General features: G+C 36.2%; 1 protein-coding gene across 2 annotated transcripts in view; it reads left to right on the plus strand.

The window, feature by feature from the left end:
* The window catches only part of NKAIN2 (sodium/potassium transporting ATPase interacting 2), a 977,119-nt gene that overhangs the window by 631,487 nt on the left and 317,748 nt on the right, over positions 1 to 27,884 (plus strand). The window lies entirely within an intron of this gene.

Consider the following 27,884-nt stretch of genomic DNA (forward strand, 5'->3'; position numbering starts at 1 on the left):
TTTGTTTGAGATTTCTAAACTAGGTTTAGTAATTTAAATATTAATCCTTAGCCAAAAAATTTAATCAGCTATATGCATTTATTTCAGTGTACAAACTTCTCACCCTGTCCCAAGTATCAACTCCTCTTATCAGACAAAACGCATCACATGCCCATGGAAAATCCTTATTTTCATTCCTTGTTGACACCTTTGTGTTAGACCTTCCAAATCTGAAAATGGTTAACACAGATATAACCGGGAATACCACTTTTATATAACTCAGGTTGACTGACTCCAATAATCTAGAACAAGTAATCTAGAACAAACATCGTGACAGTTCAATATTACAATTTTCCTTTCACATCAAATTTCTAAAATATTTATTTGACTTGGTAAAACTGTATGCTTATTCAAGACTCTAGAGAACTTCACTTACAAAACATTACCTGGGAAATGTTTGCCATATTTTTATATGTACATCCAAGCATACCTCTATTGATACTACATCAAAGAAAATATAAAATACGAATATTATGACTTGCAAGGATCACAGAATACCCTGACATATGATTGAAATCTGACTGAAATCTGCCTGATGGAAGTAAAGTGGGTCTTTAGAAGAAAACCTTTGAGCATTTACTCTCTAACTCTGCAAAACAGTCTCATGCTGAACCTCCAAGCCAGAAATGTGGGAAAATAAAGTGATTGAAGGCTGTCAGCAAAGAAAATCAGCTGGCAGAGTGATGATTTCCCCATACAAGAGAAGTGAAGCAAGTACAATAGTGATTTAGACTTAATCAGTTACTATTAAGTTACTATTTAAATCATTACTAAATCAGTTACTATTTAAAAGATGAAATTTTGGAATAAAACTGAGATGTAGAATGAAATAAAACACAGGGCAGCTGGGTTGCTCAGAGGTTAAGCACCTGACTTCGGCTCAGGTAATGATCTCATGGCTTGTGACATCAAGGCCCCAAGTTGGGCTCTGTGCTGACAGCTTCAGATTCTGTGTCTCCTTCTCTCTCTGTCCCTTTCTCACTCATTCTCTCTCTCTCTCTCTCTCTCTCTCTCTCCTTCCAAAGTAAATAAACATTAAATATAATTTTATTTATTTCTAGGAGAGAGAGAGAGACAGCGTGAGCAGGGGAGGGTAAGAGAGAGGGGGAGTCACAGTCCGAAACAGGCTCCAGGCTCTGAGCTGGCAGCCAGCACAGAGCCCGATGCGCGGCTCGAACCCACGAACCGCGAGATCATGACCCAAGCGAAAGTCGGACGCTTAACCGACTAAGCCACCCAGGCGCCCCTAAATATAATTTTAAATAAATAATAAATAAAATGTGTGTGTGTAGGTGCACGTGTGCATGTTGTGTTCCATTTGTTGACCTGATAACCTCAGTTAAAAGAGTAATTCATTATTGAGTAACATGAATGAGCCCAATAAAGTAATGCTTAAAAGAAATGTTTTAAACATGTTTAATTATTGCTGCCACTATGTAGATTTTGCTATTTATCTCTCCAATGATATATGTAAACATGTACACATTTTACTCAAACAAGCAAGGTCTTGTTTCCTTCTGGACCCCCTAATACTCCAAAAATAAATTCTTTTATATTTTTAAAAATGTTTTTAATGTCTTTATTTTGTGAGACAGAGAAAGAGAGTGAGCAGGAGAGGGGCAGAGAGAGAGGGAGACACAGAATCAGAAGCAGACTCTAGGCTCTGAGCTGTCAGCACAGAGATCATGACCTGAGCTGAAGTTGGACGCACAACAACTGAGCCACCAAAGGCGTCCCCCAAGATAAATTCTAAACTCTTAACCTGACAATAAAGCTCTTCTTCCGTCTGGTCCTGTTGCATCACTTCCACCTTATCTCCTAATTGCTTTCTGTCACATAAGCCCCACCTAGCCACTGTTCTTCTACCCTGTCCCTTGAGCTTTCTACCACTTCCATATCTATAAGGAACTCGTATGTAGCTCTCCCATCTCATTACTTCTGGCAATGTCTTCCTCTCTCTTTCTCAACTACTTGAATCCTTCCATTTTGGGGGTTAATTTTTTTTAACATTTATTTATTTTTGAGAGAGAGAGAGAGAGAAAGAGCAGGGAGGGGCAGAGAGAGAGGGAGACATAGAGTCTGAAGCAGGCTCCAGGCTCCTAGCTGTCAGCATATAGCCCTACGTAGGGCTCAGGAATGCAGGAACCAAAGTCAGATACTTAACCCACTGAGCCACCCAGGCACCTCTGAATCCTTCCAGTTCTTTAAAAAGACAACTTTGTGCCATCTATCTGCCATGATGCCTTCCTTAACCTTTTCTGCCTAAAATTAACTCCCTTAGCATTTAACTATAAAATTGTGTGCATGTTTATTTGGAATTAACTGTTAGACACATTATTTAAAGACTGTTTTGTGTTTCAGTTGTGTTTAAAATACTCTTGCTTTTCTAAGGCGTTTAAACACTGTAGTTATTTTTATTGTATTTTAGTATTGAGAGATTTCAATCCAAATTTATGATCTTTAGAAATGTATAACACATCTATTTAGCTACGTATAACCTCTAAAAGAGAAAGGTTGGTAAAGGAAATCATTTAAATGGCACCTTTAACTTGACAATCTCGAGTCCTTGACAAAATAAAATTTCACATTCTTTATTACATGTCTGAGATGGTGTTAAAAAGTCATTATTGACACTTTTCTACTTTCATGGCAAAAATAGCCATGAAATACAAGCTTTCTTTTTTTCAATTTTTTTCAAATTTATTTATTTATTTATTTATTTATTTATTTATTTATTTATTTATTTATTATTTAGAGNTTGGGAGACCGTGACTTGAGCCAAAGTCAGATGCTTAACCTACTGAGCCACCCAGGAGCCCCAGGCTTTCTTTTTTTCAAACCTAAACTGTTACTTAGTGAAAGTACAACTGATGAGTTAATGGAATTCTAAATATGTGAATATTTGCTAAACAGTATTTTGTCTGTCCTCTAATCCAGGAGAGGCATCTTTGAAAACAAACACGTAAAGACATGTGTCAACATTTCCTATACATGTTCTTTACTCTTAAATCACAAATCATCCATCTTTAATACACTTGTAGTCCTTACTGATGGGATAGGTATAATGTTTTGCACATTGTTTGGCTGAAAATAACTGGCAATTGTATTAAGAATCCCAATCCCAGGGGCACTTTGATGGCTCAGTCAGTTAAGCATCTGACTTCAGCGCAGGTTATGATCTCAAGGTTCGTGGGTTCAAGCCCCATATCAGGCTCTGGGCTGACAATTCAGAGCCTGGAGCCTGCTTAAGAATCTGTGTCTCCCTCTCTCTCTGTTCCTCCTCATACTCTGCCTCTCTCTGTCTTTCAGAAATAAATAAATGTTAAAAAAGGAAAAAGAAAGAAAGAAAGAAAGAAAGAAAGAAAGAAAGAAAGAAAGAAAGAAAGAGAAGAAAAAAAAGAAAGAAAAGAAAGAAAAAGAAGGGAAGGAAGGAAGGAAGGAAGGAAGGAAGGAAGGAAGGAAGGAAGGAAGGAAGGAAGGAAGAAAAGAGTCCCAACTCCAAATCCCTGGAAGGCACCAGGATACCCTGATCCTTGATCTAAGGCAAATAAATTCTGCTGGAAGTTTTATAACAGAGAGTCACTTACAGCTAACCATGACATTGCAATTCTCATAGTATATTGCTCAGTGGGAGAACAAGGTACTCTAAGTGCCAAAGGGTAGCGAATGAAAGAGTTCTTTCTCTGAGATATAAGCTACTTTTAGCATGCAGTCACAGGAGCTTGAAAAATAAAGAAAACACCAGTAATTCAGCTTTAAAATGATGGTGTTCAGTTGTTAAAAGGTCACCTGCCCTTGGCCTCATTTCAGCTTAATTGGGACAGGTTAATCTTCTTTTCTGTTTTTCTTTCAATTTGGAATGAAACTGGGATCTCTGTTAGTACTCCTCATCCATCAAATTCTGTGACCTTGAAAGAAGACAGCAGCTCTCCTTCTCAGGAGAGACTCTGAAAATGAGAATTAAAATAGGTCTTCTCAGTGGAGACCCATAGCAACATGTAATAAGACATGTAAAAAAAAGATCCTATCACTGCAGGCATTCTGTAATATTTTTTCAAAGTAACATATGGAGTCAAAAAAAGAATTCACTTAAACTCAGAGTTAAAAAGAAAAAAAAGGAAAAATCAGTAAGAGATGTTAAATCTTCGAAAAGTCAACTAAAGTTGACATGAAAATTTTTATGGAAGTCAATAACTTTATGATTTGCTTCTGTTCTTATGAAAAGTTCCACATCTCAAAGTATAAATATTTTTAACTGACTCTCTAGAAAGTATCTCTTATAAGAACAGTAATAACATTAGCAAAAGGTTGAAGTAAAGATGTAATTTTCATTATTATAAAAATTTTTTTTATAATAATAAAATTTTAGAAAAGTGAGAAGACATTTTATATATCCATAGTGTGGTCCACTTTTGTAATAATAAATGCAAAATTAGGATGATAGTGTGCACTGCTGTAATAGCATATTCAATATCTGAGAGTGAACCTTATTTCACTCTTTTCAGTGTACGGAGGAAAATTCACATGATCCCAAGGACTATAAAAGTTTATGAAAGTTTTGGGTTTAATGCTTCCTTTTAATTTCATAATAAGCAACCCTGTTCAAGAATATATATGGATCACTAAGTAAATTCCCATTCCTCTTGTAGAATTATCCAAGAAAATAATATCATGGATAAAGAAATTGATGAATTTAAGACTAGAGGGCTTTTCATATGATTTAATACAACAGAGATCTAATCAGACTAAATAAGAACTTCTCTATATTATTGTAATTTTATTTAAAACAAACTTTATGCAAGATCATTATCTGTAAATAAAAGATTCCACAAGTGTGTTTTCTATGCTTTCTGTAACTAAAGCCATGCTTGCACATTCCCACATCTCCAAATTCAGTGATTTGTAAATTGCTGCATTTACAAAGGAAACCAGACACTGCTCTCTAAAATTGACTCAAGGTCCAGGGAAATTTAAATGATCATCCATTGCAAAATTGTTATCTGTAAACTAATGTTTAGGATGACCAATCTCATGTATATGTGTTTATTAACTATAGAAATATCTATGAAGAACAAATACACTCTTAACATCGGATACAAATAAAACATCAAAAGGATAGTATTGTGACATTTCATGTTTTATTCATTTTAAAAAAAGTGTTTATTGTGAGAATATTATTAGAAGTTTAACTGATCAAAGCTCAGTCTGAGCCAACTCAGAAAGAATCCATATTCCAATATTACTTCTTACTGGCTGGTAGCCTTGGAGAAGGTATTTAATCTCTTTAAGCTTCAGTTTTCTCATGTAAAAGCTTTGAGTAGTAGAACCTACTTATCATCAGGCTGTTGTAAAGATTAAATATGAAATACTGCTTGGTTAAAGTAAATAACATGGTGCCAGGTGTATACATAGTAAGTGCTCAGCAAATGTAATTTAAAATTTTTCCAATTTTATTTTGACACCTACATGTAATGACATGAATATGTCTTATGAATCCAATAAACAGATTTTATATCTTCTGATATTGATAAAGACAGCAACCTATTTTATACTACTTAAAGCCTCAATATAATTTTTGAGATAAATTTGGGCAGGATGATATAGTTGTACTTGATGATATCATAGCCTACGCCAATTAAATGTAGTAAATATCAACCAAAGGAAATGTGAGGGTAGTAAAATTCTGATATCTTGATTTAGAAGTCACTCAGCTAGCAGACATTACTATGAAAGTTGAAAGATAAGAAGGGAGAGGGCAATGATGAACACTATATTCCAGAACTTGAAGAAATGATTTCGAAGAATTAATATATACATTGAACAGTTACACTGTGCTCTAGGAATTATACTACGTTCCTTACACATATTATTTTATTTAACCCTTCAAATAATCCTAACCTTTATTTCAGAAGTAAATGACCTAGATATTTAGATTGTAGTCCTCAGAGAATTCCTATGCTAATTCGTTATTACAAACATGTATTGAGAGCCTACAAATGAGTCCATATCCTCAATATTGTTTACCTTCTATAATGTTTGCAATTCAAACTGTTTTCACGCTTTGTTCTACAGGTACACTTCTCTAAGTTCATGGTGAAATATGGGAAAACAGAAATATCTTTACCTAAATTGTTTTAGCTCAGACTGCATAAAATCTGTGTATGTTTACAGGATACATGTATATTTAGACTTTTGCTCCACTGACTTCATAATTTGAAAGAGAAATAAAAACATGATAGCTTTATTAATCATTTACATTCTGCATTTAGTTCCACTAGCTACTGACAAAGACTATAAGAGATGTTTATCAATGAAACTTACACGGACAAAGTTACTGTTGCCAAGTGGAGCTTGAATCTTGAAGCAGAATACAGTTTTATTGTAGCGAACAAGTACACTGGAATTTTGAACTAAACTAAAAATGAGACAGGAAAATATTATGACATAGGAGCAGATAGTTTTACTAAAGTACCTGTGAAAGGCGGCTTATTTTTCTTTTGATGGTTTAACTTTTATCTTGTAATTATGTGAAACTCAAAATAAAGGTCTGCCTGCTTCACAACATTGGTCTAACGTAGTCACAACAATTCTGCCCTTAATTAAGACACCCAACACTGCATAACTCCAGGCACTGACATTCCTAGAGAATACCATGTAAATGGTGTCCCTGAAATTGCTCACTGACAGCGTCCAGGTATTCCGAATACTTCGACTGAATTGCTTCCATTTCTGTTAATTCTCAGGGAGGCTGTTGTTTATAAAAGCAACATTAAACATGGTAAAAGCATTCCCCAGGTGATTTCTTTCTTTTTACTATTCTTTTCTCTTTCTTTCTTTGTTTCTTTGTTTCTTTCTTTGTTTCTTTGTTTCTTTTCTTTCTTTCTTCCTTCCTTCCTTCCTTCCTTCCTTCCTTCCTTCCTTCCTTCCTTCCTTCCTTTCTTTCTTTCTTTCTTTCTTTCTTTCTTTCTTTCTTTCTTTCGATGGAGCAGTGTACAAAGTTATGGTGTTACAAAGGTATAACATTTGGCGATAGATTTTAGAACAAAAAGATAAAACAATATAAAAATCAACTAACCAATGAAAAATAATTCTGCTCAGCAATGTTTTCTTTTTCTGATATTAAAGATATTCTTGTTGGAATGGATATCTTAATGGACCGCGGTCGATATAATTATAAGACTCTATAAAGAAATCAAATTATCTCTTCCAAATAGCTCATTTTAATTGATTAATACATTTTTCTCCTTGCACGTTCGGACACTCTATTCCAAGACCAGATGGTGAACTTTTCAACTGCTGCCAAAATATAAGGCATGAGGATGTGTGTGTGTGTGTGTGTGTGTGTGTAAATGAGAGAAAGAAAGATGAATATATTCAATCTGTACATATTCAGGAAATGAAAAGCTCCCTGGTTCTAATTTATGTCCGTTTTATTCAATGCTATCTTGATAATCACTGCACGTAACAAAGGCCTATTATGGTCTTTTTTTATATGGTCTTATTTTGTCAGTTTTATAGGGACAGTTTTTCACAATAAGGATCGCAAAGATCCACAACAGGACATAACGTATAGACTTAAAAAGAGGAATGATACACATTTCTCATCATCTTGTTGTGGCCCCTGAACTTATTTGGAATTACTTGGTGATGAGATGTCCTACTCTCTGTCATCTCCTCGTATCTCCCTGAAGACAATAACCCCAGACTGCATGGCTTTGCGAGTGAGCACGTCCTCAGTTGTGCCACAGTTGCCTCATCCTTGTCTAGGCCCTAGTGAGCAAGAGAGCCTCACTGGTGGCTTGAGGTAGTCAGTGAAGTCAGGGAGGGGTTCCCTGGGGAAATGAAGCTGAAGGTAAACTGTGAAGGGTGAGAAGAAGTTAACTAGATAAGGGAAGTGGTGGAGGGAGGGAGTGGAGACTGTCCCAGTTAAAACAGCATGTGGAAATGTCCTGTGAAGGCAGTGAGAATGACAAGAACCAACAGTAGGCCTCTGACTGAAGCCCAGAGCCTGAAAAGGCACAGGACAGACAAGAGAGCAGAGGATTGCAGGAACCTGGCCAAGCAGAGCTATGGGGGCCTTGGGAAGGATTACTTTGTATTTTGACTAAAGGGAAATAATTTAAGCAGAATAGCTCTGCCTTTTGAAAGTCACACTGAAGCTACAGTATTGATGAAGGATTGGGGTTGGGTTCCAAATCAGTGACTTCATGGGAGTCTGTGTGAGAAGGTGGAGGTGAAAACACTAAGAGCTATTTAGAAGGTAAATCAACTGGAGGACAAGGCTGCATAAGAAGGGTGAAGGTGGTGTCAAGAACAAGTTCAAGGTTTTATTGTGAGTGCAATTAGTAGAGACAATTAGGTCAATATATCGAATGCACACATACCCGCTCATACAACAGGGGAAAATCTTTGGGTTAGAAAATGGTCATCCAGCGGCAGCTGGGTGTCTCAGTAGGTTAAGTATCTGACTTGAGCTCAGGTCATGATCTCCCAGTTCATGATTTTGAGTCCCATGTCAGGCTCTGTGCTGCCAGCTCAGAGCCTGGAGCCTGCTTCAGATTCTGTCTCTGCCTCTCTCTGCCCCTCCCCCACTCATGCTCTTTCTCTCTCTCTCTCTCTCTCTCTCCCTCCCAAAAATAAATATTTAAATATATTAAAAAATAAAATGGTCATCCAGATGATCATCATATTTGTAATTAAGAGAGTAGAAATACTGTGAGTCCCAAACTTGAAAGAAAGTGAAGACATTCTCCATACTATATAGTGAATATTCTCATCATTTTGAATTGTTAGCATAAAATTAGTCTAATAGAGAAATAGGTGAATTTTCTCATTGTAAAATACTGTCCCTCAGTTAATTTAAGCTCATTTGGCTTTACTAAATTAATATTTTCTGGCTTTTTATTTGTTTTTCTTTTAATTTAAAATGGTAGTTGGCAAAATACAGACCAAGGGTCAAATCTGGTCTTCTGTTTGGTTTTGTAGATAAAGTTTTATTGGGACATCACAACCCCCAATCATTTCCTTCTTGAATATGGCCTATTTTGGGGCATAAGAACAGAATTGAATAGTTGCAACAAAAATTGACCCACAAATCTAAAATATTTACTACCTGGAGCTTTACAGAAAAAGTTTTCTGACTCACAAGTTGAAAGAGTTTTCTTTACCTTTGCTCTTTCTTCATAAAGTGTTTGATAAGGTTACTTATAGCATTCCATTCAAATAAAATTGGATATATTTTATATTTGGAATCTGACCTTGTACACAGGACCTCAATTTCTTATTATTTTTTTTTTTATTTTGAGAAAGAGAGAGAGAGCAAGCAAGCAGAGAAGGGGCAGGGAGAGGGGGAGAGAGAGAGTCCCAAGCAAGCTCCGAGCTGTCAGCGTGAAGCCTGATGCAGGGCTAGAACTTACAAACTGTGAGATCATGACCTGGGCCAAAACCAAGAGTCAGACACTTGACCAACTGAGCCACTCAGGCGCCCCTCAATTTCTTATTTCTTTAGAACAAACATAATTTTATATGTAATTTTGGGGGGCCTGAAATAAATATAATTCTAGTCCACTATTCTTGAGGTATGCTTTCCAACATTTTTCCCTTCTTCTAATGTATACCTCATTAGTCAGTCTCTAGCATTTTCAAAGATAGACATAGTCCCAAGACAATTACCTGTAGAACTTTCAACTTTTATTACAAACATTCCATGACAATGTATCAGCTCTTTTATTACAAGATTTGGAAAACATTCATGCATCAAAACGTGTGCTGAGTGTAAATGCTTTACTGAGGAATAAATAATAAGGTTTCATCCTGAAAGTAATAATAAAACATTGATATTGTTGAGAACCTTATATCTGATACAAAGTAATCTCATAATCTATGAATCAAAGAAACTCAATGAGAACTTCTGTTCAATAATTTAAGTACAAATACTTAGGTATAGGTGTCTCATATATATATGATTTTCTCTTATTTATTTTTTTGGGTGTTATATGTTTCATACTATTACTTTTGTAAAGCAATGGTGAGTTACCAGAGCAAACTAAATGAACTAACTAAAATGAAACATTATTTTACATTTGAAGAATTTTCTTGTTTATTTATTTATTTATTTTTGAGAGAGAGAGATAGAGAGAGAGCATGTGCAAGCACAAGTGGGGGAGGGGCAGAGAGAGAGTGAGGGAGACACAGAATACGAAGCAGGCTCCAGGCTCTGAGCTGTCAGCACAGAGCCCAACACAGGGGTCAAACCCACAGACCATGCGATCATGACCTGAGCCGACTGAGCCACCCGGGTGCCCCTGCATTTAAAGAATTTTAATAGACATATATAGTTATTCATTTTCAATTGTTCTTTCTACTAGACCAAATAATGATCAATGACCAAATAGGTCCTATAGTATTTTTTTTACTATGTGGAATGATCAATAGTCAATAACAAAGGTCCTCAAAGTCTTTTTACCACTTTGTTATATTTAGAGCATCTACATCAATAGGGAATTAGAGGTCTTGTCTATCCTGTCATTGCCTCATTTTACTTACTAATAACATGCCAAAATATCTATAATAAACACCTAAAAATTACTTAAGCTCTAGAAATAAAGGCCTTCCTGAGGGTACGCATTAGGCTGATCTCTGGAAAAAATATCTGAAGGATTTTATTCATGCACAAATGATTTGTTTGGGACCTTATTTGAATAAGGCATAGTGATAGTATCCAAAATATTAAAATAGATATAATCCTGTCCTCAAGGAACATACAGAAAAATAACTGATGCACAAGAACTATTTGGGGGATACATGCAAATGATTACAACACAGCATAAAAAGTACTGTGTACTCATCTGTGTACAAGCTGTCTGCTCACAGTAGGCAAGCAGGGCTTTGGGAGCAAAGACAAGAATCACCTCCCTGGGGATCATGGAGATGATCTTGGAGAGCTGAGACGTGGAGGGTCAGAGAAAGTTTTCCATGCAGACAAAGTTTGGGATAAAAAACAAAAAAAAAGCGCAATTAGTAAAATAGGCCTGAGCAAACATACGAGGGTTTAGAACATGATCATAAACATAATCTTCATTATGATTATTGTAGAAGAGGAGAGAGAGAAAGATGCACAGGTAAAAAGACTAGATTATGAACATTATGAAGCACCTTTATGATTTTTTAAAGACTAGATTTTTTAAGTCTTTTTTGAATGTTTAGATTGTTTTAATAAGTCTAGAGGATATATTCGTGTGTGTGTGTGTGTGTGTGTGTGTGTGTGTGTGTGTGTGTTCAGAGAGTGGGGATGGACAACGAGGAAGAGAGAATAAATGAATGTGTGCCTTATTAGGACACATAAATCAAACTCTTTAAAAGGGAGCTGTAAGGAATCCCATACCTTTTTCCTCCCCTCCCTGCCATAGTCCTGCTTGGAGAACTGCAGAAAGCACTGCTATACACACACAACAATGGGACTCAGCATCCAAAGGAAGGTAGAAGTCCTCTGCCAGAGAATCCACTCATTAAAACACCCAGATTTAAAATAATGCTTTTAAAAAATGAATTTCTGTTTGTACAAGATGATGAAAACAATTTGTACTTAAGAGGTAGAGGGATTATTGATTATTTTAATGACTGTTCAGTTTTATTTTTGCAGGTTATCATTCTAAAACACTAACATTGTATTTCAGAGGTGCCCATGGAATTCTAGGGTTTAATAAGGGAGATGAGAGCTGACCAGGAGGTGAGGATGATGAAATGGCCTGGCTTCTGTTAGAGCTGTTTTCATGGGTAAAACAGATAGAAGATTCTTTGTAAGACTGACTTTGAAATAAGATACTCCTTTGCTTTAGAGTTTGAAAAACACTGCACTGTTTAATAAGATATACAGATTGCAGTTCCTAAATTCAAGAACATTTGTGGCCTTGGGATTTATTTCACTCATTGTAGTAACCAGTTTTGTCTTTGAGATTTATGTGGACAAATTCTTAGAAAAGTAAATTCTCGTATCTTTTGGCACTTCTTTAGCACATGATCATTCCTTTATATTAATGCTCAGCAAATACACTAAACTAAATAAAACACACAAAATGCTGTTAGAAATGTCCTATGACAATTCCATGTTCTCCTATATGCTTCATTTCTGAGAAATTTGGTGGCTCTTCCTATAAAGAGACTTTTGTAGACCCCTCTGGGATTTATGAGATGCCAACCCACCATCATCCTCACATCCAACCATTTATCTGGAACTCACAGACTTCCATTGGTTCTATATCAGTTCTGCTAAAACATGTGTCAAAACCTGGAAAAAAAAAAAAAAAGCTAAGCAAAACAAAAACTCCTTGAGTCACAGTGTGCAAACAGAGCCATTAAAAAAAAAAAAAAAAACAAAAAAAAACAGTTATAGCCACAAGTAGAAACACAATCTTCATGTACTAACCAGTAATAGCTTTTTTTCAACTATATGTATTTATAAGTAAACATCAAGTCAGCATTATCATTTGCTAATAAAAATCACTATTGTGTATCAGTAGGACCCAAAGTATAGTATTAGTAAATATGTATGCCTTAGATTTTCTTAGAGTTGTATTTAGAAGTTGTATTTAGAGTTGTATGTAATTAAAAAAATATTGGGGGCCTAGGTGGCTCAGTTGATTAAGCCTTCGACTCTTGGTTTTGGCTCAGGTTATGATCTCATGGTGCATGAGTTCAAGCCCCAGACTGGGCTCCATGCTGTCCATGCAGAACCTGCTTGAGATTCTCTTTTTCTCTCTGCCCCTCCCCTGCAGTCTCTCTCTCTCTCTCCCTCTTCCTCTCTCTCTTTCTCAATATATAAATAAACTTAAATAAATAAATAAATGTAAATAAATAAATAAAATATTTCCACTTGTTCAAGGTCGTATCTGCCAACTTTCATCATTTTAGAGGTGCTCTTTCCCCCTTGTAAGCCACTTTAAGTTCTTTCTCGCAAGAAAGGTAAAAGAAGTAAAGAAATTGGGTAAAATTCGCACAGACTATGTTAAAACAAACACCCTCCAGCTTGCTTCTGCTGCAATTTGGCTATAATGTCCATGAACATGCCACATTATCTGATTAATGCATCTCCTGTCCAATTTGGGAGAACAAAGTGATTCCACAAACACAGCCACCTTCAACACTCAAAATGTGATAATTATGCTCAAGATGTTTGTTCTAGGAGTGTGTGTGTATGTGTGTGTGTGTGTGTGTGTGTGTGAGTGTACACATGCAAACACTATATGCACGTGTATACTTTCAATTTAAAAATGAAAAAAGTGCTTATTTTAAAGAAGACAAAAAGAATAATGACTAGTGTTAACATGCTAGATGTTAAATATTTGATAAATATTGTAGGTGTCAAAGTAGCTTTCATCTGACATAACCTTTGTCAGTCACTATGCCTACAAACTATAAGCAATAGAACTGTTTGGGGCCTGTAATACGTATTCCTTATTCATATCTAGAAGATTTTATTGTCACCGCCCATATATATAATTTGCTGAAAAATAGACCCATGGTTCTTTTGACCCACTTGGACATCAAGCAATGCATTGTTCTAGACTACAACATTCTAGAAGTTTCTCAAAATAAATTCTTTGAAAGTCTGTGGACTTCTCAAGCCATAGGAAGTGGGAATTAGACGTGTAACCCAACTGATTTTGACATGATCAGAAATCATCAAAATTAGAAGATGGCCTCACTTTATCTGTCTCTTTCTAATTATGCATTGTTTTTAAAGACTAGGTTCTCTCGTTTCTGTTAAAAATCAGTCTAACAGTTAACACTCTGGCACTTATGCCACAGCATATTATCACATTCTAAAACAACATCACTGTTTTTAAGCCAAGCAAAATGGGTAAGCTTGAGACCTTAAAGACAGAAAATGTAAAAGACCTGTGGATTTTCATCCACAAGTAGATGTAAATGCTAATGAAATGTTCCTTAAAACACATTTAAATTAAACCATGAGCTACCTTCAGCGATTATATGAAGTTCAAGAAAGCCTGAAAATGTAACTGCCATTATGATAAGACAGAGTACCAACATGCTGATGGGCCATATTCACAGGCTGAAGGTAGTTTTCCTTTTCCTGCATATTAATAATGACAGGTGGTGCTGGAGATAATTTTAACCAGATTATGGTGAGCTGTAGTTCTGATTCAAAGACGTTTTTCAGTGCTTTGCTTGAATAGAGTATGACTAAACACACTTAAAAATTCATTTCTTTCCCAAAAGCATTTGAAGATTTTTGCGAGAGAACTGATGAGGTACTTGCTTTTTTTCAAAAATAAATAAATAAGCATTTGAAAGAACTTAAAGCACTGATTTTTAAAGGGCTTCTCAGACATTTATGCGAAGATAGCTTTTTCTAATTCCTGAATATGAAAATGCCTGTTCATAGAGCTTCCAAATATTGAAGTGATTGTGTGTGTGTGTCATGGGTGTATGTCTGTGTGTGTATGTGTTTGTGTGTAAAGAATGTACAGGAAAAGGATTTCTCATCTTTGAAATTTAAAACAAAGCACCTTGTAATTGGCAAGATATGGAAATCATTTCAGCCAAAAAATAAACTCTTATATCTCTTTGGTGCTTATGTTATAAGACAAAAAAATTTTTCTCAGTAAGCTAAGCTTTGGCTAGCATCTGCCTTCTGGTCAAATTCTGAGGCATTAGAATTTCATTCAGAAAGCTGAAGGAAGTTTTAAATCAACCAAACCTGTTTTATTTTGTTTTACTGCACCCAGAGGGGTGTGTGTGTGTGTGTGTGTGTGTGTGTGTGCATGTGGTTGAGAACATGAGAAAAAAATATACTATTTTGATTTTTGACAGGCATGTTTAAGGCAGTCTCCTTTGCTAAAGCAATCAGATGCAAAAAATATCATCGAAGTTCTCAGATATCAAGTTTAGAAACCAATTAAATATAGTCAGTGTTAGGACTTTAAATTTTTCAGACATGCTTCCCTTTCTGAAATAATGCTATATGCATTGTGGTAACAAAGGAATATATCTGTAGAAAGGACCAAATCATTATAGCACAAGCCACTTATTTTTTTAACCCCTTATACTTTTCTTACTATGGTCTAACCTCTTTGCAAATATGAACTCTCTGAATCCCTTTAACAATGCTGTGAGGTGGGAACTGTTTGTACCATTATTTTATTTCTACTAAGCACAGAACATCCAAGGTCGCACAGTCCATGGAAATGTTGGACCCTGGATATGAATTTAGACAGCTGTTTATTGTAATTATTTTGACAACATCAGAATCTGTGTATTTAGCCACATACTCAACTGCCTTAATCAGAGTGTCACTCTTTGAACTGAGAGCACTTTATAAATACTGGGTCTTGGACTCCAAACCACAATTAGCTAATCTTGAGGAAGAAACGAAAGAGCTATACCAGCCTACATTAATTCTTCTGTCAGATATCCCAAGGAATTAAAAGACATCCCTTATAAAGCTCTTTCAAGGAGTGATTGATTTGCTCTAATCCTTAACCAAAGGAAAATAGAAGAGGTATTTTTGGTATGAGTCTTAGTCCACAAATGCAAATGAGCTAGAAACATGCATCAGTGCTCCAGAGCTCAATTTGCTTTCTAACTCCAAGCGTCTGTTTATGGCCAGGGCCAACTGCCTGCTCTATCCCTAGAGTCTCCCACAATGTCAGGATTGTGAGGAGGAGGAGAGAGATGGGTCATTTGCTCCAGGCAGAGGCCTAATGAGATGCCTATTTTTCCAGTTCTGAAGGCCTCCTCAAATTCTGTAGGCTTTCTTAGATTTTGTACTACTTGTGAGAGCCAAGAATCTTTTGCAAGTTTGCATGTAATCCTGACTGATGGAACTACCTGTCTGGCACTTTCCCAGTAGTGCTACCCCTGCCTAAACTTCCAAAATTCTGTCTCTCTCTGTCTCTCTCTCTCTGCCTCTGAGGGAGACAATCCTAGGGTTTTCTCCTATGATCTGGTGAAAACTGCCTAAAAGTGCCAATAATTGTCCTTTTATAAAGAGCATCCGTGCTTCGAACACAAACCTAAGGAGACTAGTAGGTTATTTTAGCTTTCTGTCCTACCACATTTTTCCTTTGAGGCAAGGAGCACAAAGCCAATTACCTGCTAACATGGATGAAAGGGAAAGAGGAGAATTCTAACCAGGCACACAGGTGTCTTGTTATAAATGCTATGTTCATCTCAGAACATTTGCCCTTCCCTTTAAGAAAGCACAAAGAATTTTTCTCACTAAAACCGAGCTTTTTAGGAGTTAAATTCAATGTTCTCTGTACTAACATGTAAAAAGAAAGGGCTTTTAAAATAAGGGCATTTATCTTAATATTTAGTTGCACTATCAGATCAGAAAACAATGCTGTTTAAAAACACTGCTATATTTAGCACCTAAAATTTAAATGGTACTCTCAACATGCAAATCTGTCTTTTTTTTAATGGCACTCTCAAATAAAAGAAACCAGTGTTTCTTGGAGAAGTGACTGATTCTGGCTCTGCAGCAGAGAATATACACAATGAGCCTGGAACATCTGGTAACCCAGAAAGTAACAAAGTAATTACACACACACACACACACACACACACACACACACACACACACACACACACACAAATGATGATTTGTCAAAGGGACTCTAGAAGCAAATGGCCAAAGCTGGAACAATTTAACAAAATAAATACCATACAATTGGATTATAACCCAACATATGAGGTCAATATAAGAGTCTGTACTGATACACATAAATGATTAAGTTGATAGATTGGAAAGAACAGAAAAACCTCAGGTGCAGAATTCCAAATAGTATTTGTAGATACTATGCCCTCAAAGGGGTGGAGTCTCTCTATCCATTCTTTAAGTGCATGACTTCCTTCCAGAAAGTACTATATGGAAATGGGTAACAAAGTAATTTTACAGTGGAAAAACCCGACAAACACCATCTTAGTCAGGTGATCAAGGTTAAGAGCAACAGTGACACATTGTGTCGATGGCATGTAGCCTTGGTGTGATGTGATGAATTTCCTCTGTGGTCTCCCACAGAAACACATTACCCAATTTTATAAGGAAAAGAGAGAAACATAAATTGAGGGACATGCTACAAAATATCTGACCAGGATTCCTCAAAATTGTCAAGATCAGCCTGAGAAACTCTGACAGCTGGAAGAGTACATAGAGACCTGACGACTAAAAGTAATGTGGTCCCGGGATGGGATTCTGGAAAACAAAAAGGATATTAGGTAAAAGCTAAGAATATATGAATAAAGTGTGGACGTTGGTTAATAATAATGGATCAAGAATCCCTGGGGCGCTCAGTCGGTGAAGCGTCCCACTCGTGATCTTGGCTTATGTCATGACCTCAGGGTTCTTGAGTTCCTGCCCCATTCAGTCTGTGTGCTAACAATGCAGAGCCAATTTAGGATTTTCTCTCTTCCTCGCTCTCTGCCCCTCTTCAGCACTCTTACTCTCTCTCTTGCTCTCTCTCGTTCTCCCTCTCTATGAATAAGTCAATAAATATTTAAAAATAATGTATCAATATTCAAATTGATACAAATGGACCCTACTAATAAAGTAAGATGTTAACAACAGGGTAACCAGCTGGGAAACATATAGGAACTCTTGATGTTATCTTCACAGACTTTCTGCAAATCTAAAACTTTTCCAGAATAAAAAAGTCTATTTTAAGAATATAGATAACAGCCACAACCAATCTGTGGGATGGAATAAGTGACCTCACTGAGCTTGCCCTGTTGTATGGTCTCAGCAAAGGCAAGCCTCCTATGCTGGCCTTTAAATAGCACTATGGTAGGAAGAATTCTGTCAGTGACAAAAATCATGGGAGAGGGTTAAAAACTGAAAGCTTTAAATGTTGAGTTTCTTTTTGAATCATTTGTTTGCTCAAATCAATATATTGTCAGAAATTTTTAAAAATCTAGGCATGTTTTCTTAAATGGTGACTTTGCTTCTTCATTTTTTTTTATTCAACTGAGTGTAGTAGAATACAATTTGAGAGCTTATGGAGAAATTGTACCTACAGTTAATGTACTTTTTCTCAGTTCAGATATGTAAAAGGATACTAGTATGCAGTGTATTTTTGTTTTGTTTTTTTTTTTAAAAAAAAAGGGAAAAAAAGCAGTAGCAGACTGAATTCAGATAAAGGCACTAAACCCAATTAGAAAGAACATTAAAAAAACAAAAACAAAAAACCACAAAGACAAAAATCATAACAGTAATCATTGCTCTCCTTAGATGGAATCACAGCTGTGCAGTGCTGAGAGACTAATGCATTCTGCATCAAACAGATTGCAGAGGAAAAGACACTCTTATTTGGATGCAATTCAGATTTGGGCACCATCTCCCAGCTTCTGAGGTCACTTGGTTTTTTTGTTCATTACAATGCATAGACATTGCTCATACCTTGTTAAATGCTGATTCAGTGTAAGTGAAGTAATGAAGATTTTTTTTTTTTGTGAATGTGTTTATAGCATATTGAGAGGCTTTTCATTTCAGGGCTTAAAATATTTAGTGAGCAGGTGGCTTGTTGCCAGCTACAACTTACCACTCATCAACTATAAAGAGAAAAAACTATAAAGAGTTCGACATTAGCTACTCTTAACAGCCCCTTCAGGCCGGGTTCTGTAGGTTTGCAAGTACATTCAGAAAGGCATGCAGTGTGAAAAGAGAAGAGGGTGTGAGACATAAAGGAACAGATATTGTTAAGATACATACCAGTGTTAAACCTTTCAGCTTGTAACTTACTGAACTCACATTTTTATATACTTTACTTTGACTTTGAGAAATTTCTCTATATATTCATTATCAGAGAAATCTTGAAGTCTGTGGACCTCAAGAGACCTGTCTTATTTCTATAGATCACATGTGTTCAGTAGGGGTGCTGTTTTCTCCCTAAGTGAGCAAAATTTGTTTTTTTGAGGGTAGATGAAAAAACTTAGCTGTTTACAATGGTTTGGGGCTTTCCAAAGAGCCTTAGTACATAAATGGATATTAACATTTAATAGAGATTGATTGGGAAAAATGTCTAAATTGGTTTATGGTTGGGGGGGCATTAATGAAGAAAAGGCCAAATCATGAAAAAGCAAAGCTATTTAAATACATATTTTTAAACCCTCAAAAATGTATCTGGGTTAGAAAGCAGAGTGCCAAGTTTCTTCCCAAAGCAAATTAAACTGGCTGAGTTATAAACCTTTCAAAAATTAGACTTATAATGAACATGCAGACAGATCTTTAACTATAGCGATTCCTTTAAGGACTGAGCTGCTTTAATGTTCTTCATGAACCTAATTGAAACTGATTATGGTTTGACACTTCATAATAGACTTTAGTTTAAATGATTTCTTTTTGACTCTAAAAACAGTTTTGGTCCCATGTATTTCTAAAATGTACAGTAAATTCCTTTATAATTTAATAAATGATATCTAAAACGTTGAATTTCTAAAAATAGTAGAAAATAATCAGCAGGTTATGAACATAGGTAAGATGGCTGAGTAAGCATTAGACTGTAAATCTAAAGACAGAGGTTCGGGCCCTCTTTTTACCAAGCCCTGTGGTGAACTGTCATATTGAATTGCAAATTTAAAGAAGCAGCTTCAACACTGCCGGGGCTTCCAACTCCATTTAAAACGCAAACACGAAATAAACCAAATGGTAGGCCACACAGATCATGCTTCTCCAATCTTTACTTTGTGTTTATGTAAACTCTTGGGAGTTTTACTTTCTGACAAACTGAATCTTTGAGAGGATTTTTTCCTTTGAATTGGATACTTTAGCAAAATCTAGGGGAAAGTAACAGTTGCCACCCTCAGAACTGAATTAAGACGATTAGGAACTTTCCTATATTTACAAATTGGCTTCTGTGGTTCATAATTATCAAGAAAAATGCACAACTTTGATATAATATTTGATTCTGTAAAATGCATGTGTGTGGTATATGATCAAATAGTTTGATTAGAAGCAGTTTACCTTTATGTTGTTTTATTAATTGTTTTTCTAATAGGAATAATAATGGGTTTTTAATAATGGTAATAATGGTAATCAGCTACACTATAATAAATGCAGTATGCAAAATATAGTTCATTCATACTAACAAAACATAAATTATAAGTGCATCATTGTAAAAGGCTTTTATGCAATAGATCTATCAAGTTTTAATCATGTGAATTTTTGTTTTTTTGCCAAGATCACTTCATATGCCATAGCCATGGAAGAAAAAGGAAGAGAGTGTATTTTGTATATATGTGTCAAACATTTCACTAAGAGCGAATCACATCCAAGAAATGTGGGAATTGAATCACAAAACATTAAATGCAGATAAAGAGCAAATCAAACCATAAAATATGGTGAAAATAGCATTATAGCTTATCTTTCCAACTCTGAGCATTAAGACAAATCTTAACATTCTTATTTCTAATTTAAAGTAATTATTGTTTGGGCGCAAATGGGTGGCTCAGTCGGTTAAGTGTTTGACCGGCTCAAGTCATGGGGATCTGTGCTGACAGCTCAGAGCCTGGAACCTGCCTCTAGTTCTGTAACTCCCTCTCTCTTTGCCTCTGCCCTGCTTGCACTCTGTCTCTCAAAGTTAAACATTATTTTTTAAATAAAGTAAGTATAGTTTAAACTTCTGACTTCTTAAATCAGAGCCAGAAATAAGAGGAACCTGTTTAGTCTGTACTCATTTAGAAAAAATGTTCAGAAAAAATGGCATGCAGTAAAATAAAAATATGTATGAATAAATAAGATAAGCTATGAATAAGAATATAGACTTTATGTTCTATCACAGTTTATAAAATTGGATTTAAATCTATATAAGGACAGAGCTGAAAACCACCTGTGATACTTGATTCTTTAGATTCTCCAAGGAAATAAAAATTATGTACTGTAGGAAAATACACTAATATTACAAATAGATTTTATAAAACACTGTAAGTAATACTCCATATAATCAACTAAAATTAGATAACGAGATGCCTTTTTAATATTTTTTTAACCAGTGGCCATATTTAAAAGATCAAAATAGTGATTAAAACCACAGAAAATTCCTGACCATTTTGCCATGAGATCTTCAACAGCTCAAGAGCTGAGCATAGCAATTTTAATGCTTTGTTTGTTTGTTTTTTGAGAGAAAGAGAGAGACTGCATAAGCAAGGGAAGGTCCGAGAGAATGGAGACAGCCGAAGACAGGCTCCAGGCTCTGAGCTAGCTGTCAGCACGGAGCCCAACGTGGGGCTCAAACCCACAAACCTTGAGATCATGACCTGAGCCAAAGTCAGACGCTTAACAGACTGAGCCACCCAGGTGTCCTGGCAATTTTAGATTGAAAGTTAAGCTAGGGTGTATCAAGAGCACCTTACTAGAGTCATTGAGCCTAAGAGCACTTGCACTTACTAACTTAATGGCATTTTTTGAAAGAGGGTGGTTGAAGGGGATGTACAGTTTTGAAATCTTTAGATCATGGGCAACTTTGAGAAAAAGATAAAAGCTACAGAATACCTTCTCAGAAAAATTCTACATATGCCAAATATTTTTATTTTGGGAAAATTCTTTGTGTCTTTGAAGCCACTTCATGGAACCCTAAGGATCCATTGGTTTCATAAACTAAGGGTATAGGAACCTTGAATTGGGATTATTTTAAAGATTCTTTTCATTTATATTTATGGCCGATATTTCTAAACCAAGTTCATTCTATGTACCATGGATTGTCTGAACTTATATTTTGAAGCATGAATCAAATGGAATCTTTTCATTTAGTTATATTTATGGAATACAAAACATCCAAGCTTACACGTCAACCAACCAACTTACCTTTTGAGGAAACATGTATGTCACTGGTTAAACCTTATAGCTCTTCAGTGATCTGAGATCACAAATCTGTTCCTAAGTTGCAGGGGTCCAGCCTCTGCAAGCCAGGGTTGGCCCGGAGAGTGATTCTTGGCGTCAGCGAAAGAAGCCACGGAGCCAGCCTCTTCAGGTGGACTGCTCAAATTTATTTTTCAGCTTAAGGTTTTTATATAGCAAATTCAAACAACCATGGTTAAACAATTTACATTTTTTGAGTACAGTCATAGGACTTAACATTTCTAAGTTTTCTTGGCGACAGTGATTTCACGGTACATAATTTCCACTTCAACCAATAAAATTTAACCAGGTAGTCATAACAAAGTTTTACATATTCTTTACTACATATGACAGGGTATCTAAGGATAAGTGAAGTATATTTCCAGAATACATGAGATCACAGTGCCCTTTAATTGTTTAAATTCAGTGGGCATGCAAAAACAGGATATACTTGTACCCGCGGTTGTAGGTAACAGACTCACGACCCCTTACTAAGAAAGAACAATGTCAACATTTATCATAGATGACGTATGGAAATGTTTTACGTGGATCAACTAGAATTTGGTCTTTGCATTTACCAATCTCATTCTTTGGCCAGAACAATCCATAAGTTGCCTTACAGGCTTGAGGTCAGCAGGTAAATTTTCTCTAACACTTTTTCGAGAAAGTCCTCCACAACTAGTAAGTCTTGTTTTTGTCTCTGCTTATGGTATAATATGTATTCTTACTGGCAATTAGACTCATACAAGGAAAATGAATTCTAGGTCTCTTATAGACCCCATGCATAGCGGACTGTCTCCAATTTTGCTAATTGCTACAATATTTATTAGACAACATCTGATTGAGGGGGCAGACATGATATTTAGGTACATTCCATTTTGGAGGAAGGGGGGAACTTTGGGCGATTCTGGTTTCATATTAACCCTAGAATAGACTAACAGCAGAAGTGAGAGTAAAACGTACAGACAAAGTAGAGAAGAAGAATTCTTCCGGGGGTTCTTCTGACTGCACTGCAGTCTCTTCCCTGGGCCTTGCCATCAGGGATGATCTGCGCAGTCCTTTCACACAGGTGTTTCCCTGGACCTTGCCATCAGGGATGACCTGTGCAGTTTCGGTCTCTGGCACTAAATCATTCCCTACTGTAATGAGAAGTCTGGGTTATCCTTTAGTGTTTTATTTTGTCTCTATCCTTCAGGACTTCTGGGTTTCCAACCCCCTCATGGTGGTAGAAAAGACATATTACTAATATCTGGTAGCAACACCTTAAGTGATGGTAGGAAAAGGGATTTTGTGGCAGAGAGAAAACATATCAGAATTCCATTGCTTCATTTTACTGGTTGGGTAACTATAGTGATTTAATTTCTGGCTCCAAACTCTAATTTTCTTTACTGGTAAAATAGAGTATAAAACCTCCAAGGTAGGGCTTTTGTGTGATAACAGAATACACACACACACACACACACACACACACACACATATATATATAAAACACACATATATATGTATGTATAAACACCGTCTAAGACAAGTTTTTTCATAGATAGGAGAAATATATACATAAATGCGTGTTTACATACATATATAAATATACATATGTGTGAATATACACATGCATACATAGATACATACATGCATATGAACATGTGCTGTATGTGTGTCTTCTGTTGTTTTCAGCAAGGCCCCGTTAGCATATAAAGCACTTTGTGCCTAATTATAAAAGAGCTCCTTTCCAAATGAGCACATTATCAAAAGAATCCTGTTCCCTGCTGGCTAATACAAGCCAGTACCAGGACTCAGGACTAAACTTCAGTTATTACCCATGCCTTGAGTTGGACATCAAAAATGGCTCTGAAGGCATACAGGACTCTCATTTTAGTTCTTGCAGTATCCTACACCAGTAATTCTCAAAGAACACTCCCAATGTCAGCAACATCATCACTTGGAAACTTGTTAGAAATAAAGCATTCTCAGGCTCCACCCCTGACCTATTGAATCAAAGACTCTTAGACAGGACCCAGCAATCTCTGTTTAACCAGCCCTCCAAATGATTCAGACATTTGCTAAAGTTTGAGAACCACTGCTCTGTACCACATTCCACTACCCATTACATCAACAAGTGATACGTAGTTAGAGCAGACTCCATTCTCCTCCTTCTCCTCCTCCTCCTCCTCCTGTTTCTCCTCCTCCCTATACTTCTCAACCAAAGAGAATTTACGATGACATGCTGAAGAGATATGAGGACACTCATGCATTATAAAGATAAAGAATAAAACACTTCCCTAGCCTAATATTATACATGTTATTTCTTCTAAGTGTTATATCTCCTGCTGTCTGCATCACAGGAGGTTAGACTTTCATTGGTTCCCTCAGATGACTCCTTAGGCTTATGATCTCTACTTGCCTGAGCCCTCCTGTAAGAAAGCCCGGTCGGCAGGTCATTACTCAAATTCCCATCTATACAGTGTGGCTTTGGATGGAGCCACATCTTTTAAGTTGATGTCAAAGCTCCTCTTCCATGGTCTGGTCTCCTGTGAGATATACAGCAACTAGGTTGATGCCATGACGACCCATGGGAGGTTTCATCACTTGGGTGAGGACTCTGAAGTGCGGACTTTTTTCCATGAAGCTGAGTGGAACAGTGCTTCCTTAGTTATTGCCTCTGACCCACCTTCATCCTTAACAGACTGACTACAGAGTGCTGAATTCTCGTTTTCCTTCTTGGTGTTAGCTCTTAACCAGGGCCCTTCTCACTCACCTCTTACTTTTTATAAGAAATAAAGAGTAATAGGAAAGTATGGACTTCAATAATATAAAATGAAGTAGAGTGAAACATAAGGAGCATGTGAATAGCTTCTACAAGTCAGTTGCTAGTCAGCTGAAAGAAATATGAAGTTTGTCTCCTCAACATTCTGATGTTACAACAGCAGGATTTCATAAGAACTCATTTATGAAATATCTTATATAATAAAAAGGGATAGTTTATAAAATAGAAATAGAAGTAGGAAGTAGATAAATGCCTGCAATAGGAAAAGAATGAAAAAACCTCTTACGCTTTTATTTTGAATGTGTACAAATTTTATTTTGTTCGTTTTTAGCAAGAGGTTTTTTCCCCCCACACTTACTTGCCCTTCTCCTGTATGTTTGAATATTGATTTTGGCTTTACCAATTCTTTCTACTGCTTTATATTAAAATATAATGATGTGAACTACAAATCTATGGGTTGAGTGTAGTCTATTTTTTTTAAAAAATTAAACATTTATTTATTTTTGAGAGAGAGAGAGAGAGAGAGAGAGAGAGAATGAGTGGGGGATGGGCAGAGAGAGAGAAGGAGACACAGAATCAGAAGCAGACTCTGGGCTCTGAGCTGTCAGCACAGAGCCCAGTACGGGACTCCGAACTCATGAATCGCGAGATCATGACCTGAGCTGAAGTCAGACGCTTAACCACTGCGCCATCCAGGACCCCCCATTTTTAATATTGTCTAACATTCTAGAATTTTTTTGTTACTATACTCATTAAACCTCTATTTGAAAAGATTTGAGGATATTTCCCTCATAAAATGTGAAAGAAGAACATTTATGCTCAGTTTCATCACCTTTCCTATTTTTCTGTGTACCCATCCACTCATGTTCTTTCTCAGTTCCTCAGACAACCAACTGAGATACCTCACTGGATATGGTCTTTCAGTCTAACACTTGTTTTGCCCACTATGTACCATTTCCTTATCTTATATGTATCTCTTCACAAATTTTAATTCTGACTGCTACGATAATCCAATTTAAGCTAAGGTAATGATTCCCCAAGGTGATGGATAAGTCTTTGGTAGGGTAATATCAAGTCAGTTCAAGACTGGAGTCAAAGTAAGCAGAAAGAAGTTTACGGAGCACCTCCAAGTAACTTCCAAACAGCGTGTCTTATCATAAGTTAGGAATTTAAAGAGTTGATGCTATGTTATTTAGATAAAATAAATCATTACATTACTGTGCCTTCTCATTAATAAATGATATAACTGGTCAGTGTGCCCAGAAGGATATAAATTTCTCACTTAAATTCTGGATATATGTAGATTCTCTGCTTCCCATAATTCTGTTCACTCAGGGTCTTTACTTGAGGCGCTGGTGGTCTTTTTATATACAAAGGTCTGTTTGATGCATGAGAACTGTAATACCATGGAAGACAATGAGACTCCAGTCTAATTAGAATAGCCTTTATCTGATTATAGAGATTCAGCAATTTGGTCCATGAAAATTCTCCTTTTAGAAAATTTCTGAGCTATGCAAATATGCCCACTCTTAAAATTCTACCAGTTTAATTTACTAAGAACTTTAATATATTAATCTTCCCAAAGGACATGGCCTTTTAACAAGGGATTTCAAGGAGTGACTAATTTGAGAATTGCAGACCGTGTGGCAAGTCCATGAGGAATATCTATTTGAACAGTTGGATTTCTCAGTTTCCAACACTCACAGCAGTAATTGTTCGAAATTTAAGATGCCTTTTTATTAAAGGGAAATAGAATTATCCTGTGTATCAGAGACTATGCTCTTCTTACCTTTATGTTTCTAGTTCATATTAGAAGTAAATGTGAGATTAGTTTTATAAGGTAATACCTTTGTAGTGTTTTGGAATAGTAAGACTAAGAGAGAGCTCAGAGAAGATCTGTTACAAGAAGATTAAGTCCCAGCAAGTGTACTTGGCCAAGGTTACAGAGGAAATTAATACTGTGTCAAAACAGGACCTCTCACTAGGTCCAGTTCACCTTTTTTTTTTTTTTTTTGCTATGACACCTTTCATGCTTTACTGTATGAAAATGAAAAGCCAAGTGATTGTGTTTTCCTGTCTTCCCAGTGTTATTCAGAGTGATGTTTGTTTATATTCTTGGTGTTAATGACAGTGTCAGCTAATACACTGGAAATTTTCTCAAGTAATTTGACAACTGTGTATGTGGCATTGTACATCACATAAATTGAAAGGAAAGTATGACTAATGCATCATGCATCAAAATTAATTCTGTCATGAAGTACTCTCTATGAGTCATAGAAGCCACAATAGTGTGTTTAGAATAATAATAAGACAAGGAATAATGGCATCCTAAAATTTAATGAGGTAGTTTAGTTTAAATGTACATTGTTAGTTTGTGTCAACCTACTGCCCATTGCAAGCAGCACAATTTTTTTAACAACCTTGTGCAATGGGGCTGTAAATTACTATAATTAAATTAAGCCATAACCTTATCCAGGCAATATGAGGTATTTGTACTTTGTTTCTGTAATCATATTATCTGCTCAGAACAGAAACCACAGTGGGGGAAAAAAATCAAACAGCACAATGAACCATGTCATTTGTAAGTTTCCAAAAGCAAAATAAAGCTATTTGTGATTTCTACCCATTTTCCAGGTAGAAAACTTCCTAGTATGAGTTAAAAGGCTCAGAGATGAAAATTCAGCAGTCACATGTCATATCATTTGTAGCTTCCACAACCACGTTTCGTATTAAAAACATTTGACCCTCAAATTATCACATTCACGCTCTGGTTTCTGACATCACAACGATTGCCTTGTCTATTTCACTCATAGCCCCCAGAGTATTGAAAAAATGTAGATGACAGAGTCACTGAACACATTCATAACATATTCACATTGCATTATTATGGGTTATAACTGTGGCAGTTACTGTACTGTGTTTCTGACCATCTTTCTCTATGAGGGATACCAAGTGAGCCATAGGTCAGATGTTTCATGATCTTACTATCTTTACACTTCATTCTTTTTTTTTTAATGCTTATTTATTTTTGAGAGAGTGAGAGAGACAGAGACAGAACACAAGAAGGAGAGGGGCAGAGAGAGGGAGACACAGAATCTGAAGCAGGCTCCGGGTTCTGAGCTGTCAGCACAGAGTCTGACGCAGGCTTGAACTCATGAGACTTTGAGCTGTGAGATCGTGACCTGAGCCAAAGCTGTCCACTTAACCAACTGAACCACTCAGCCTCTGCAC

This window comes from Crocuta crocuta, unplaced genomic scaffold (genome assembly GCF_008692635.1).
Source record: "Crocuta crocuta isolate KB4526 unplaced genomic scaffold, BGI_CrCroc_1.0 scaffold230, whole genome shotgun sequence".
In the NCBI taxonomy this organism is placed as follows: domain Eukaryota; kingdom Metazoa; phylum Chordata; class Mammalia; order Carnivora; family Hyaenidae; genus Crocuta; species Crocuta crocuta.